This window comes from Molothrus ater, chromosome 21 (assembly GCF_012460135.2).
Source record: "Molothrus ater isolate BHLD 08-10-18 breed brown headed cowbird chromosome 21, BPBGC_Mater_1.1, whole genome shotgun sequence".
Taxonomy (NCBI): Eukaryota; Metazoa; Chordata; class Aves; order Passeriformes; family Icteridae; genus Molothrus; species Molothrus ater.
Window position 1 is genome coordinate 2,089,207 of NC_050498.2, and position 12,683 is coordinate 2,101,889.

Here is a 12,683-nt window from a genome sequence, read left to right on the forward strand (position 1 = left end):
CTTTTCTGCCCAATTACAAAATGCCACCCAAACCCATGGAGAAGGAGGAAGAAGAAACCCAGGATGACACCCTGTGCCTCCATCTTGCTGCCATCCACTACACACTAAAAATCCTGAAACTTAAATTCCTCACCAAGTGACACATCTGCACTGCTCTCTACAATCTATTTCACACCTTTAGTGGATTCCAGTCTATTCTGGAGTTTAGGAAACTTTCTCCATGGATGAGGGTCAAAGTCAGTGCTGCCCTGGGGGTCAGGGCAGCCCAGAGCAGACAGGGAAATATTCCCAGTGCCCTGGGTTTGCACAGTCAGATGCAGCACATGGCCCATAAGGATGTGAAACCTTGGAACCAGCCTAAGACGTGGAGCACACTTCAGAGAGGAGGCTCAAGGCACCCACTGTCCCTGGGGATGGCAGGGGTGGCACAGAACGCTCAGAGCATCCCCAGAGCCCCTTCAGCAGTACCTGCTGGTGGGGGCTCCTGGTGCTGCTTTAAGATCCTTGCCTCTAGGGCAGGACCAAGCTGATCTCAGGCTGGATCATGGAGGCCTAACTGGGATTAGCCCAACTAAACTGGAGCTCTGACATTGCAAACAAGATGGGGAAGGCTTTGAGGGGGAGGATGTCCTCTGGGTAAGACACAGGGAAGCAGCAGAGCACAGGGGCTTAGCACAGAAAGCAAGGCAAAATACAAGCAGAGCAGGAGACACAGTGCATGGAAGAAAAGAAAAGAAAAAGATCAGAATAGGTCCTGGTCAAACAATGAGCAAATTCTCCCTTTGAATGTGACAAGACGGCTCTGAATAAATAATAATAACATAGCTACATAAAGGTCATGATCTCTGTGCAAACCTCCCACTGCCATCAGGAAAAAAGTCCATTACAGACTGAGATTTCAGGAGCACTGGATTTTATATCCTGGTCTGCAAGCATGACTTTTATAAAATAGGAATGTTTCCTTCAGTCTCTGTTTTTGACACTTTATCCACACTGATACTTGTTAATCTTCTACATTCCCTCTATTGTTATGGAAGATCCCCTATTCTATAATGATGCTGCCAGTTACAGTAATTCCCTGAAAAAAAACCAAATACTTGCTTTTCAAAGAAACAAAAAAGATTTTTGTGTTCTAAAAGTATAAAAAAATTCAGAAAAAGCAGAAATAGATGTCCGGTAACTAGTAAAGAGTATTTCAGAGGGCTTGTAATCTATTTTCAAAGGCAATTTTCACATTCAAGTGTATCAGAAAGTCCATGGAATTTTGATTTTTAAGGGCCAGACTCCATGAAGAAAATGCAACCTGGGCACATCTGTGAATTTTAGCAGTGGTCTTCCATTACATATTTGTCACCTATCTATTGAAATCCTTGGAGACTGTTTGAAGCAATGACTTAGAATCCAAGCAAAAGTCCACAAAAGCCAGGCTTTAATGCAGGTTGCACTGCACCATCACAGGGGAGTTCTTTCCTATTCTTTGTTACTCTGCTGCTTTTTGGGAAAAAGATTTTTCCAAAGCAGACACCTGAATTGGCCCAGTGATAAAATCTGCATCTGAAACTCTGGCAAGGGGAAAAACCTCCATGAATGACAGCACAGTACATTGTGTTTCTGCTCCACCAGTACTCACATTTATTATTTAGTGACACCACCTCAAGCTATTATTTTCTTACAACCAGTGCTTCTTGACTTCCAAGAACTCAGCCAAATTCCAGAAAATACAAGAGCAATGAACTTTGTTGGGAGGAGGATGAGTCCAATGTCAGGTTGCTGTGGTGACAGATGTGGCTCCCACGTGTCCCAGAGGCTGATCCTGTCTCTGGTGTGACGAGGCACAGCCTGGTACTGAGGGACTGCTCCACCTGAGCACATCCTGAGCTGCACAGCCCATAAATGACACCAGGACCATACCCTGGCCTGTGTGGACTCGATTGTTTATCTTAGTTACAATTAATCAAGAGCAAGAAGCCACGTGATGCAATTTGTGATAGAAGATGGATGTTTAAAGAGAAGAAATAGAAGAAGAGACAAGAATCTCTTTGCCTGCATTTAACTTTGCAATTTTTTCTCACTTCTGACAATTAGAAAAGCCTTTCTTCTCCTTATATACATAGAATAAAAATATTTAGTTCCCAATGAGACTTTACAGGTATTTGTCTGTTCCTTAGAACCCAGGAGGATGCACAAACTCACACACCATAGGTCAGCAGCTTACAGGGTACCCAAACATGCTCCAGCCACACCAATGAGCTCCCACCAGTCTTACAGAGGCAAAAACTCTCAAGCCCTGATTTCTCATTGCTGGGAAGATATTCCCCACAAAATGAAGCTAAAAAATAAGGTGACAGAAGCACCACTCTGCAGCTCCCTGCAGCTGTTTGTACACTCTCTTCTCATGCAATTTTGTAACAGGATAGCAGTGAAGACTGCTTTGGCAAGGAACAGACCCACAAGAAACCACATCAAGGAGATGGTGCCTAAACCCCCTCAGGTGCACAAAACAGTTTCCATACTGTTAAACCATTTTCTTAAAGAGAAACACTAGGACACAAAAAGACAAAGAAATCCAAAGCCACCTCTGCAACAAGAAAAGCAACACCTGCTCCACTGTCCCCCCATGCTCAGGTACATGATGAGGAGGAGGAGGAGGTAACACCACATCTTGTCAGCCTTTCCTCTGACACAATACTCCCACGTGTGTTCACAGCCTAAGCTGCCCAAAAGCTCTGAGGAGTTGGTGAGGGTTCTGGTAACTGTTTTAGAGAGGGAGGAACAGCCCAGGGAGACCAAGTGATCTCCCTGCTGTCACACAGGAAGCCTGGGCTGAAGGAGGGAGCTGGACACATCTGGCTAACATCAGCCCCAGAGGTCAGCATGGGGAAGGTAATGAGATGCCTCCGTGCCAGAAGCTGAGTTTTCTAAAGCAAACATCACACAGAAGTTGGAAAAATCACTGCAGTGAATCACACTCACTCAGTATTCAGAGACACGCTCACATTACAACCACAAGCACTTATTTAATTAGAAAAATGATCTAATTGAGATGCATCCAAAATTGCCTCCGATACAACACAAGCAATAACACACGTAGCTAAGGAAATATGTGAGTTATGAAGGTGTCTGGGTTTGTGTGTGTGAGGGAGGGAGGGAACAGGGGTAAATCGTCAGACTTGCTCAGCAATAACGCTGAATACATTTATTAAAACACAATCAAATTTTACAAGGCACTGAAGTGATAACACTGTAGCAGTGGGAAGTGCAAGCAGCAATAAATATCTTGTAAACACAGAGGTCACAGGCCCAGGTGCTTATGAGCATGGGAAGGGTGGCTCACTGTAAGCGGGATGCTTCAGTGCCTGAGCAGTGAGCTCTCTTTTCTTGGAGAAGGGGTGAAACAAGACAGGATGGATTATTATTTAATTTATTGCAATAAATCAGAGTCAAAGCAATTCAAAGGAATTTGTATCTTATCACTATGTAAAGAAAAATCAAACCTCTATCATTTCAGATCTAAATACAATTACAGGAACAAAATAGCTTTATGTTTAAACCATCTAAGCGAGCCTGACAGATGGATACTGTTTATATCCATTTGTATTTATTGAACATAGTAAAAGACTGCAGCTGTTCTGTCAACACCTAGCTGCTTCCAGGGTGTTTGGAGCTGTATATAAATGTAACAGAATTTTATGGATAAATATATTCCATGGAATAAACATGGAGAAGATACTGTGATATAACACATATTTACATTAACAACCATAATACCTTGAACTGCTTCCTATTGATCTTTAAGCACTTCAGCAAAGTGTGGATAAAGACACAGAATTAAAGCTTGGAGATTAAGTGCTGCCCAAGGATGTCACAAGAGCTGGGGGTGAGCGATGGGACTGAAGCCAGGCCTGGGGCTTTAGGCTCTGTCCCCAGTGCTCCCCCCTGCTCAGCACCCAGAGCCAGCCCAGTGAGCACCCCAGACCTCCCTGCCTGCTTTAATCCCACACCCAAGCCTGGCCCTGGCCCTGCTGTCCATCCCCTGCCCTAACAGCTCATTCCTGCCTTAGGAATGCTGGGCAGAGCCTCTGGCTGACAGTGCCACACCAGATCTGCCCCACCAGCCAGAGGATCAGAACGAGCCCCTAATTAGCAGAGATAAAATCCCACACCTCATCAGGGAGGTTTTGCATATGCATGAACCACTGCTCCTCATGTAAATCACACACCCTGCAAGCCTGGGGATGAACCCTCTGAGCCCTGCAGCTTTTCCTGAGGTGTCTCCTGCTCCCAGCCCTGGGACTGGACTTAGTGCAGGGGGAGAAATAACTGCACCAGCGCATGTGGCTGAGCTTCAGGTACTGCTTTCTTCTACATTTCACCAGTAACTGCTCCATTGCAGTCTGTGCTTACAGAACTGGATAACAGAAAGGGAAAAGGGTGAGAAACCCCCACTGGCTGGGAAAAAAGACAAAGTTTTAAACTGAAGGCTGCTTAGGGCTGGGAGGTGAAACAATCTGAGGATAAGACTTTTGTGGGAGTCCTCTGGAGGCAGCTATTTTAGGTTGCTAAGGCTCCTACAAAGAATTTCAGCGCAGGAAATGGAGCATTTTTTCTATTATGGATTGCTCCCTCACCTTCACAATCCCTATACCCCAGGCTGTCCAAGTGCTGTGTAACCAACTTTAATGCTTTTCAGAAAACACAAACAAGTTTTATGGAGCTCTCTGGACAGGAGAAATGGAAAGATTTTACTGGGAGAGAAGAGCTGTTAATATGGCAATGAGAAAGATGCTGGAACACACTAGAAAACAGATCAGAAATTAAATATGACTTATCTGGAAGCAAGCACATGGGTAGAAATGGGGAGGAGTAGTATGTGGGGGGGGAATCCAGCTTCCTTTCTGCCTGAATTGCTGAACTATCAGTCATTTCTAAGCAGTGTGAAATCACAGTGTTAATTTTAAAATCTTCAGCAACTGATAGCCAAATTATTTTCTAACAGAAAGAGATATCCTCATTTCCACTCTGTGCCTGTGGAAGGGGCAGCCTAGGAAGAGAAGAATGGAAGGGGAAGGAGAGCTGGCCTGCTAATCCCATCTGGCCAGCACAGGAACTCAGTGCAAGCTCCCTGATTCCCAGACAAGAGCCACATCCCCGGAGCACCACCGTGGTTTTCCATCTGGAAACGCGCACATGTGTGCACACAGGCAGGAGCAGCAGCAGCACAGCTGTCCTGCCGTGCCCCTGAGGCCTGAACTCTGCCATGAGAGCCTTCATGTGCACAAGTGAGGGGGCACAGCCGAGGGAGCCGTGCCCGGCCTGCTCCAGGGATCACCAGCCCGGCCCTGCCCTGCCCTGCCCGGGGCCAGCCTTTCATAATGACCCTGCAGGAACCCAAAGCTGCCGCACCAGCATCTCAAGCACAGAAATCACCCTCTGGTGCCATTCTTCCCCTACATTCTCGGAGTTTGGTTGTTAATCGCTGCCCCGAGATGTGCAGGGTGTCTCTGATCCAGCCCGTGCGTCCCAAGAACGAGTCAGAGCTCTTCACTTTTCGGTCTTGAAGTTGTTTATTAATTCTTATCTATAAAATTTTCTTTCTGCCCAGCCGAGGTCTGCTCAGCAAGGCAGCCACAGGCACTGTGACCACCCTCGGGGTGGTGTTGTCTTTTTATACTACAAACTACCTATAACATATTGACACTTAATTCCCAATACCTATCACCTGTGTTAGACAGTGAACTTCTATTCTAAACCAGTCCCAAAGTTCCAGCATCACAGCAGAAGATGGAGACCAAGAAGAAGAAGAAGAAAGGCTAGACATGCCCAAGTTCCTCCATTTTGTCCCCAAAACCCCCATTCCAAAAATCCACATTTTCACCCTGTGATAATTTTATTATTATACTATTTAAACTTCTGTGACTTTCAGGTCCCCATACAAAGCTGGTAATTTGCTCTACAGGTCATAATCAAATCCCCAGGTGTTCTGGGGTGCATGCCAGGGTCTCCAAGCCCCCTAACAGGGCCCTTGGCAACTCTGGACACCCAGAGGGATGCACTGAGTTCCAATCCTATAGCAGATAGCAGCTTCTACTTAGGGAGCAGCCAGAGCAGGAAATACTGCTTGAGAAGGGTCTGAAGTGGAGATGGCACCGTGAGAGCAGATACCCACCTCTCCCTCCAGATGGGGATGGGATTCTGCTCGGGAGCTCCAGCACCTGGCTCTTCCACAACACCCTGAAACTTCTCCTAAGGGCGGAGCACTGGCTTGTGTCTGTTGTGAGAGGTGTTGAAGCACAGTTTCTCCTGAGGCCAGGACTCAGCAGGTGACCAGCATGGTCCCAGAGCTGGAGCAAAGCAGGGTCAGAGCACAGCCCGTGCCTCAGAGGGGAGCTGGGCTCACCCAGCCCAGGGCAGCAGAACTCACTCAATCCCCCGTGCAAGCACTGAGGTCTGGGACACAGCAAAGGAACAGCACAGAGTCTTAGAGCACCTTTGGAAAATAATTTGGAACAAAACAAATCAACAAAGACCCTTGAAGTTGTTTGTTTCTGCTCTAAGTTCTGCAAATAACAAACAAGGTGTCTGCACAGAGGTTCCAGCCAACAGCTGCCATTAACATACATAAATCTTCCGTTCAAAGGAAGCCTCCAGCAGTCAGTTTTTCTATCTTAATTTGATTCTTTTGACTTTTCCATCCTGTCTGTTTTCATCTTTCCTCATTAAAAGGATTTTTTAAGAAGAGATTTTTTTTAAAAAAAAGCCAAACATGGCTAATTATTTTAATGAGCTACCAAAAAAAAAATATAGTTGCTTTCTACTCTGAATATAAGCAAATGTCAACATTGCATGGGGAGCAGAGGCAGCACAGCATCTTATTACTATACCATCAGCTCCTATATTTGATTAATGAAGACTCACAGGACTAATTTTACGCTGCTTCATTAAAAGCCTGGGGCAATTAGCATAAAGGTTAGACTACTACATTATTAAAATGTTATTTTTTTAAACCAAATAATTTGCTTCTTTTCCTTTCCCTTTGAAAAAAAGCCCACACTAGATAGACAAAAGGAGTTACTGTCTTTTTCAACTTCTTATGTAGAGAAACATGAATTGCTAAATCTCATCAAGGATTTTAGCAAAGTAGCAAAGCAGCTGCCCAGTCTCTACAAAAGGGTAAAGGCAGTGCTCTCCTGTAAAGCAACACACAAAGGGAACAAACAGCCTTTCTGCTCACAGCTCAGGGTGGTGATAAACTTAAAATTCAGCCAGCACCTAGAGGGAGGGGGAGAAATCACTCATTCCAAAGAGCACATCCATTTCTCACACAACTAAACCTGTCTTGCAAACCTCTCCAAACGATGATCAAAGGTAAAAGCGCATATATGCAACACTGCAAGAGCTGAAGCCTACATCATAAAAAGGCACAGGCATCTCCTATTCTTTGAGGCTTTATTGAAAGAATAGAGGAAGAGCTGCTTCTGAACTTGCAGGTGAGCAAATCTGTAAAAGCATCAAACACTGGCAGCCTTGCTGTGCTGTTGATTCAGCATCCTGCTGGACAGCACAACAGAGCAAGGGTCAAATCACTTCACCATTGCGCTGCTCCCTTTTTGCTCTCCTTCCTCAGGTTACCAGCTCTCTGAAAAGCAGCTTCCTCCCAAGCCTCCACCTCCTCCTCCTCCTCTGCTGCAGCCCCAGGAATGGAATAAAAACATAAAAAAGCAGCAGCAGCCCTGAGGAACAGACTTGATGAAAAAGAAAAGCTAACTGCCAGACAAGGCTTCAGTCTGCTGCGGAGCTGCTTGGCACGTGGGAGGACTTGCCAAGACGTGCACAAGGCTCTGCTCTGCCTTGCAGCTCCTGCTGGCACTCCAGGGGTTAAAGCAATCCAAGCCAGGCCTGCTGGAGAAGCACTACAGCAGGAAGAAAGAGTTACAAATGATTTTTCTTGGCAAAAGCAGCTTGTTGGAATAGTAGAAGGATTGTGCTTACTCCTCATATATAAATGCCAAAATGAGCCTTGCTGACACTTTCCTGGCACGCCCCAGCCCTTCCAGCGGCCTCAGCACTTCAACCAAACTTTTGGAGGGACAGAAGGACACACAAGGTGTTTCTTCCCCAGCCCTCCTCTCCAGTGGCACCATCCAGCCTTTAAAGAAAGCACCCAGCAAGGAGTCAGCTCAGCTCTCCCTTTGCACAGCAATGCCTGGTTTTTGTGGCCAGTGTGTGGGGATGGGTTTTGTGAAGCACACATTAATTCTGGGGTGTTCTGCTGGGGAGAGGAGCATCCATGGAGACTAATTTTAGACAAGATCAAGTCTCCTGAAACATCAGAATTTTGCAGCTTGCTTAACCAGCAGCCAGGCTTTCCCCTTACCCTGTTCTCCAGCCCCTAAGTCATCGTGGGTGAGAGCTGGCAGGGAGTCTAAGGACACCCTTTCCCTGGCCCTCTGTCCCAGGGTACTCAGCCCAGCAATTTACAGCTTCCAGAGCCAGCAGCTACATCCAGATCATCACATTTAATAGACACTAATCTTCCTAAGGGTCTAATCCCCTTGTACTGCTTCTTGAGGCTCACACTCCTGACTTCTGCAGAAGTTTCCCATGAGTTCTGTAATTTCATTTTGCCCTGCTAGAAGAACAAAAAAAGGAAAAGAAGAAACAAAAAATGCTTATCAGTTCCAATTCTATCAGACTTACACAAACTGATAGGATTCAATTATTCACTGTTTCATCATATGAAAAAGTGGCTCCACAGCCAGTGCAGAGGTTCATGGCAAGGCTTTAAGAAGGAGAAGATCAAATGGCTATTTTGGGAGTAATTAGCTGGTTCAAAGGCACATGTGATGCAACCTTGGCTTTTGCCTGTGGGCTGCTCTCATGCCTGCAACAGGGATGGCTGAAGTGTCTTTGCAGCTGAGGAAAGAAGGTGCCAGAGGAACTTCCCTTTCCTCATGCCAGGCTCAGTGCTCTGTCCCTGGCTCCTCACCTCCTGCCACCTCTCTCAACATGGAGCTGCTCCCTGACACATTCATATTCAGCAGCATCCAATTTCTAGCATTTTACTCTTCTTTTTAATCTCTCCTGTTTCCCTTGTAGCGATAGATTTTCTTTTTTGTTCCTGACAACCTACAGCCCAAACCAACCCCTTTCTCTCTTGCTCTCCAACAGTAATGACAATATATGCCCAGAACTTCTCCAGATATCACTGGGGACACTCAGATGGCTCTTCTCAAAAAGGCAACTGAGAGGAACAACTTCTTGCCAGTGGATTTATATCAGATTCCCCAACTCCACGGGCAAAAACCACACATTGGCAAACTGGAAAGGAGGAATCAGCTCTCTGAGAGCATCTGCTGCAGCCCTGCACCATGAGTGGCAGCTCTCTCATGGTTAGCCTGGGTCTTCTAGAGCCCCCACAATGCCAAAGATTAAATCCCCAAACCTCCAAATCTCTTCAGGAAAATAAAATGGGCTAAAACCCATGAGACAAAACTGTAGCTAATTTTAGCAATAAAACCAGAAAATCTTTACTGGTTTAACTTTTTTTATCACCAGACTTTCTGCACCAAGATTATTAGGAGCAATTCCTATTAATTGTGGCTTTTTTTCCCACATTCACTTCAGAAATCCATGCTGCCTGCAGCAGTGCCCACTCACACTGGAAGGGTTTATCATGAGAAGATCATCTCACATATTCATCCCCCAGCAAGTGTCCTTAGTGTGATCCAGTACACCAGGACTGCTCAAAGAGGAAATGTTTGCAAGGCAGTCAACATTTTCTGTAAATATATACATCCAGCATGAGGCTTCTGGGACTGTCAGACTGCTTTACAAAGAAAGACACATTTTCCCTGCTTACAGTCTGGGGAGGAGGAGAACCACATGCTCAAAATATCAGAAGGCAAAATACTGTGCTGCAGGTGGGAACTCAGCTTGGCCTTGCTATCTCCAGGATCAGAATCCTATTAGCAGAAGCTAGGGAGGGAAAAAAAATAAAGATCCAAAGAAGGTTCACTGTGCTGCTGTTGCTGGAAAGAGAAATTCAATCCTACAGCCTGGGCTGTTAGGAGGAGATGGTATGATGGCAAAACAGAAAAATCAGAAAAATTAGCAGCACTGATAGAAATGTCATCCCCAACACCGAAGAACCCCCTAAACTGCCCTGATCTCACAGGGCCCTTTTTCTAACTCCATTCCTGGGCCTAGAAGCTCAGCAATCAGTCCTGTAAATTTTCAATTTTCAAATCCAGGCAGGAGGTTTGTTTTTCTTGAGCAATGTGCCAATGCTATTTTGTGCTGTACAGCTTCCAGTATTTTCTTAAGTGCCTTGAGAGGCTTGGCATGAAGGGCACTGTGGAAATGGAGCTTTAACTGATTGCTTCCAACTTCTGCCTTGTAACCTCCCTTCCAAATGAGGGATTTCAGGAGCAAGAGACACTCTATTCCCTGCACACGAGGGGAGCTGTGCCTGCAGCACACACCAGCAGCAGAACATGTCTCAGCAGTGCCATCAGCAATGTCCCTTCCCAGCCGGTCTCAGGATTTCTGCTGCTCACAGTGACCCTGAGATGTGTTACAAAGTCTCTTTTCCCAGCCCAGAGGTCGAAGAAGGAGTCAGAGCTCTTCAGTTCTCGGTCTCAAGGTTGTTCATTGTTTCTAATCTATAAAATTCTTTCTCCTGTCCAGCCAAGGTCTGCTCAGCAAGACAGTCTAAGGCACTCTGCCTGCCCCAAGGGTGGTGTTATCTTTTTATACTAAAAACAACTACATGTACAATGTTTACAATTACTTTCCAATACCTATCACCTATGTTAGACAGTGAGCTTCCACTCTAAACCAACCCAACAGTGCCACCATCACAGCAGAAGATGGAAGCCAAGAAGAAGAAGGAGAAAGGCTGGACATGCCCAGATTCCTCCATCTTGCCCCCTGAACCCCCATTCTAAAAACCCCAAAATCTATTTTTCACCCTGTGATAAATTCACTCTCATTCTGCTTAAACTGTTGTGGCTTGTAATCCTTCATAAAGGTTGGTAGTTGTTTTTTCCAAGGCCTAAATCAAAGGCACAGGGGGTCTTGGGCTCTGTGCCAGGGTCTCTGAGCCCCCTGGGCAGGGTCTCGAGTCCTCCAGGGCAGCCAGAGGAATTTCCTGGGTGGTGACAAACATCCCCATCCACCAAGCACCACAAATGGCTCCCTTTTAGGACAGAACCCTCCCCCTTCTCTGTGCCCACATTACAAGGCACTGGATATTTCTCTTTCTCAGCCCCAAGGACTGGCTGACACCATCCTCTCCCCACAAGAACCATGTACAACCACGTGGGGAAGAACTTTTCCAGCTACCATAGAGCTCAGCCTCAATCACAGCTTCAAATTCACTGACAAATGAACACAGCAGAGCCCACTGAAATGAGCCCAGCTAATTGGAGGTGTTGGGGATGACTAATTCATGACTAGCCATGGCCAGGCAAGCTCCTTCTCTGCCTGCAGACCCATGTGCACTATCCCCAGCTGCTATCCTGACCTGCAGGTCAGATCCACAGCACCACTGGGAGCAAGGAGCAGGGATAAAGGGAAAACAGTATAATGCTTTTCCCCATTAACACTTGACTTTGGGCAAAGAGCATCACACTGTTCTTTGTCCAGCATCTTTAAAGATTTTTGAAAGAATATCCTAATTAATCTGTGGAGGAATTCAGGCAAGACTGCTTTAAGCATTTTTAGCTTAAAAATGCAGTGTTGTCAAGCATTTTCCTTGTTCCTATTTCACAATGTTCTCGTGTGTTTGAGGCTATTATACAGGAGCATAAAGCATCAATAAACCCTAACATTATGCAACAGCATTAAAATAGATAATATTTTGGGGCTCCACAGAATTATTATTTAATGATAGCGTTTCTCCTGCCTTTCATCCAGAAGGACCCTCCAAAGTAACAGCTCTCCCAAAATAGAAGAGCAGCTGCCTGTGAGATGGGACAAAGCAAAAACCTTTGCAGTGGCTTATCTGGGGAGAAGAGGAGATGACAACTCTTCTCCATAGGAAGACACCACTGCAATTCAGCTAAGAGGAATGAATGCAGAATTCACTGGAGAGAGCATCTGAGGATTTTTGCTTATCAAAGTTTTGCTGCTGATCCACAGACATAAAGCTAATAGTCATAGTAGTAATATTAATAATAGAAATCATGATCATAAGCCTTCTGGGCATGCTTGCCTTGTCACTTCTTGTGTAAACTGATCACATCTCAGTGATAGCCCTGGTCACTTCCAGAGCAACTTCCACCAATTGGGTCAATACATCTTACAACCATTAACAAATCATGCTGTGTTTTGAATGCTAAGGTAACAAATGTCATTGTCCTTTCATGTCAGGATTCAAGTCTGTTGGGTAGTATGAGAATTTGGATCAATTCTTCACTGCTTAAAAAAAACCAACCAAACAAAACCAACACAAAGAAGAAACAAGGGGGAAAGAAGTCAAAGTTATGCAAGGTTGATTCTTGGTGCTGCAGCTAAGAAACCAATCAGACTGATTGAGAGAGAAATCAAAAGCAGCAATAGATACTTGTGCTAAAGCAGAGCCCAGGCACTTCCCAGAAGGGCCACGAGCTGTGCAGCACATGCAGAGCTGAGCAGGGGTGGCTGAGGGATGTGGGCTCAGTCACACACAGAGTCACCCACAA

At 45.6% G+C, this 12,683-nt stretch overlaps 1 protein-coding gene across 6 annotated transcripts in view; it reads right to left on the reverse strand.

The window, feature by feature from the left end:
• Nucleotides 1–12,683, reverse strand: part of AUTS2 (activator of transcription and developmental regulator AUTS2) — a 795,423-nt gene that overhangs the window by 650,761 nt on the left and 131,979 nt on the right. The window lies entirely within an intron of this gene.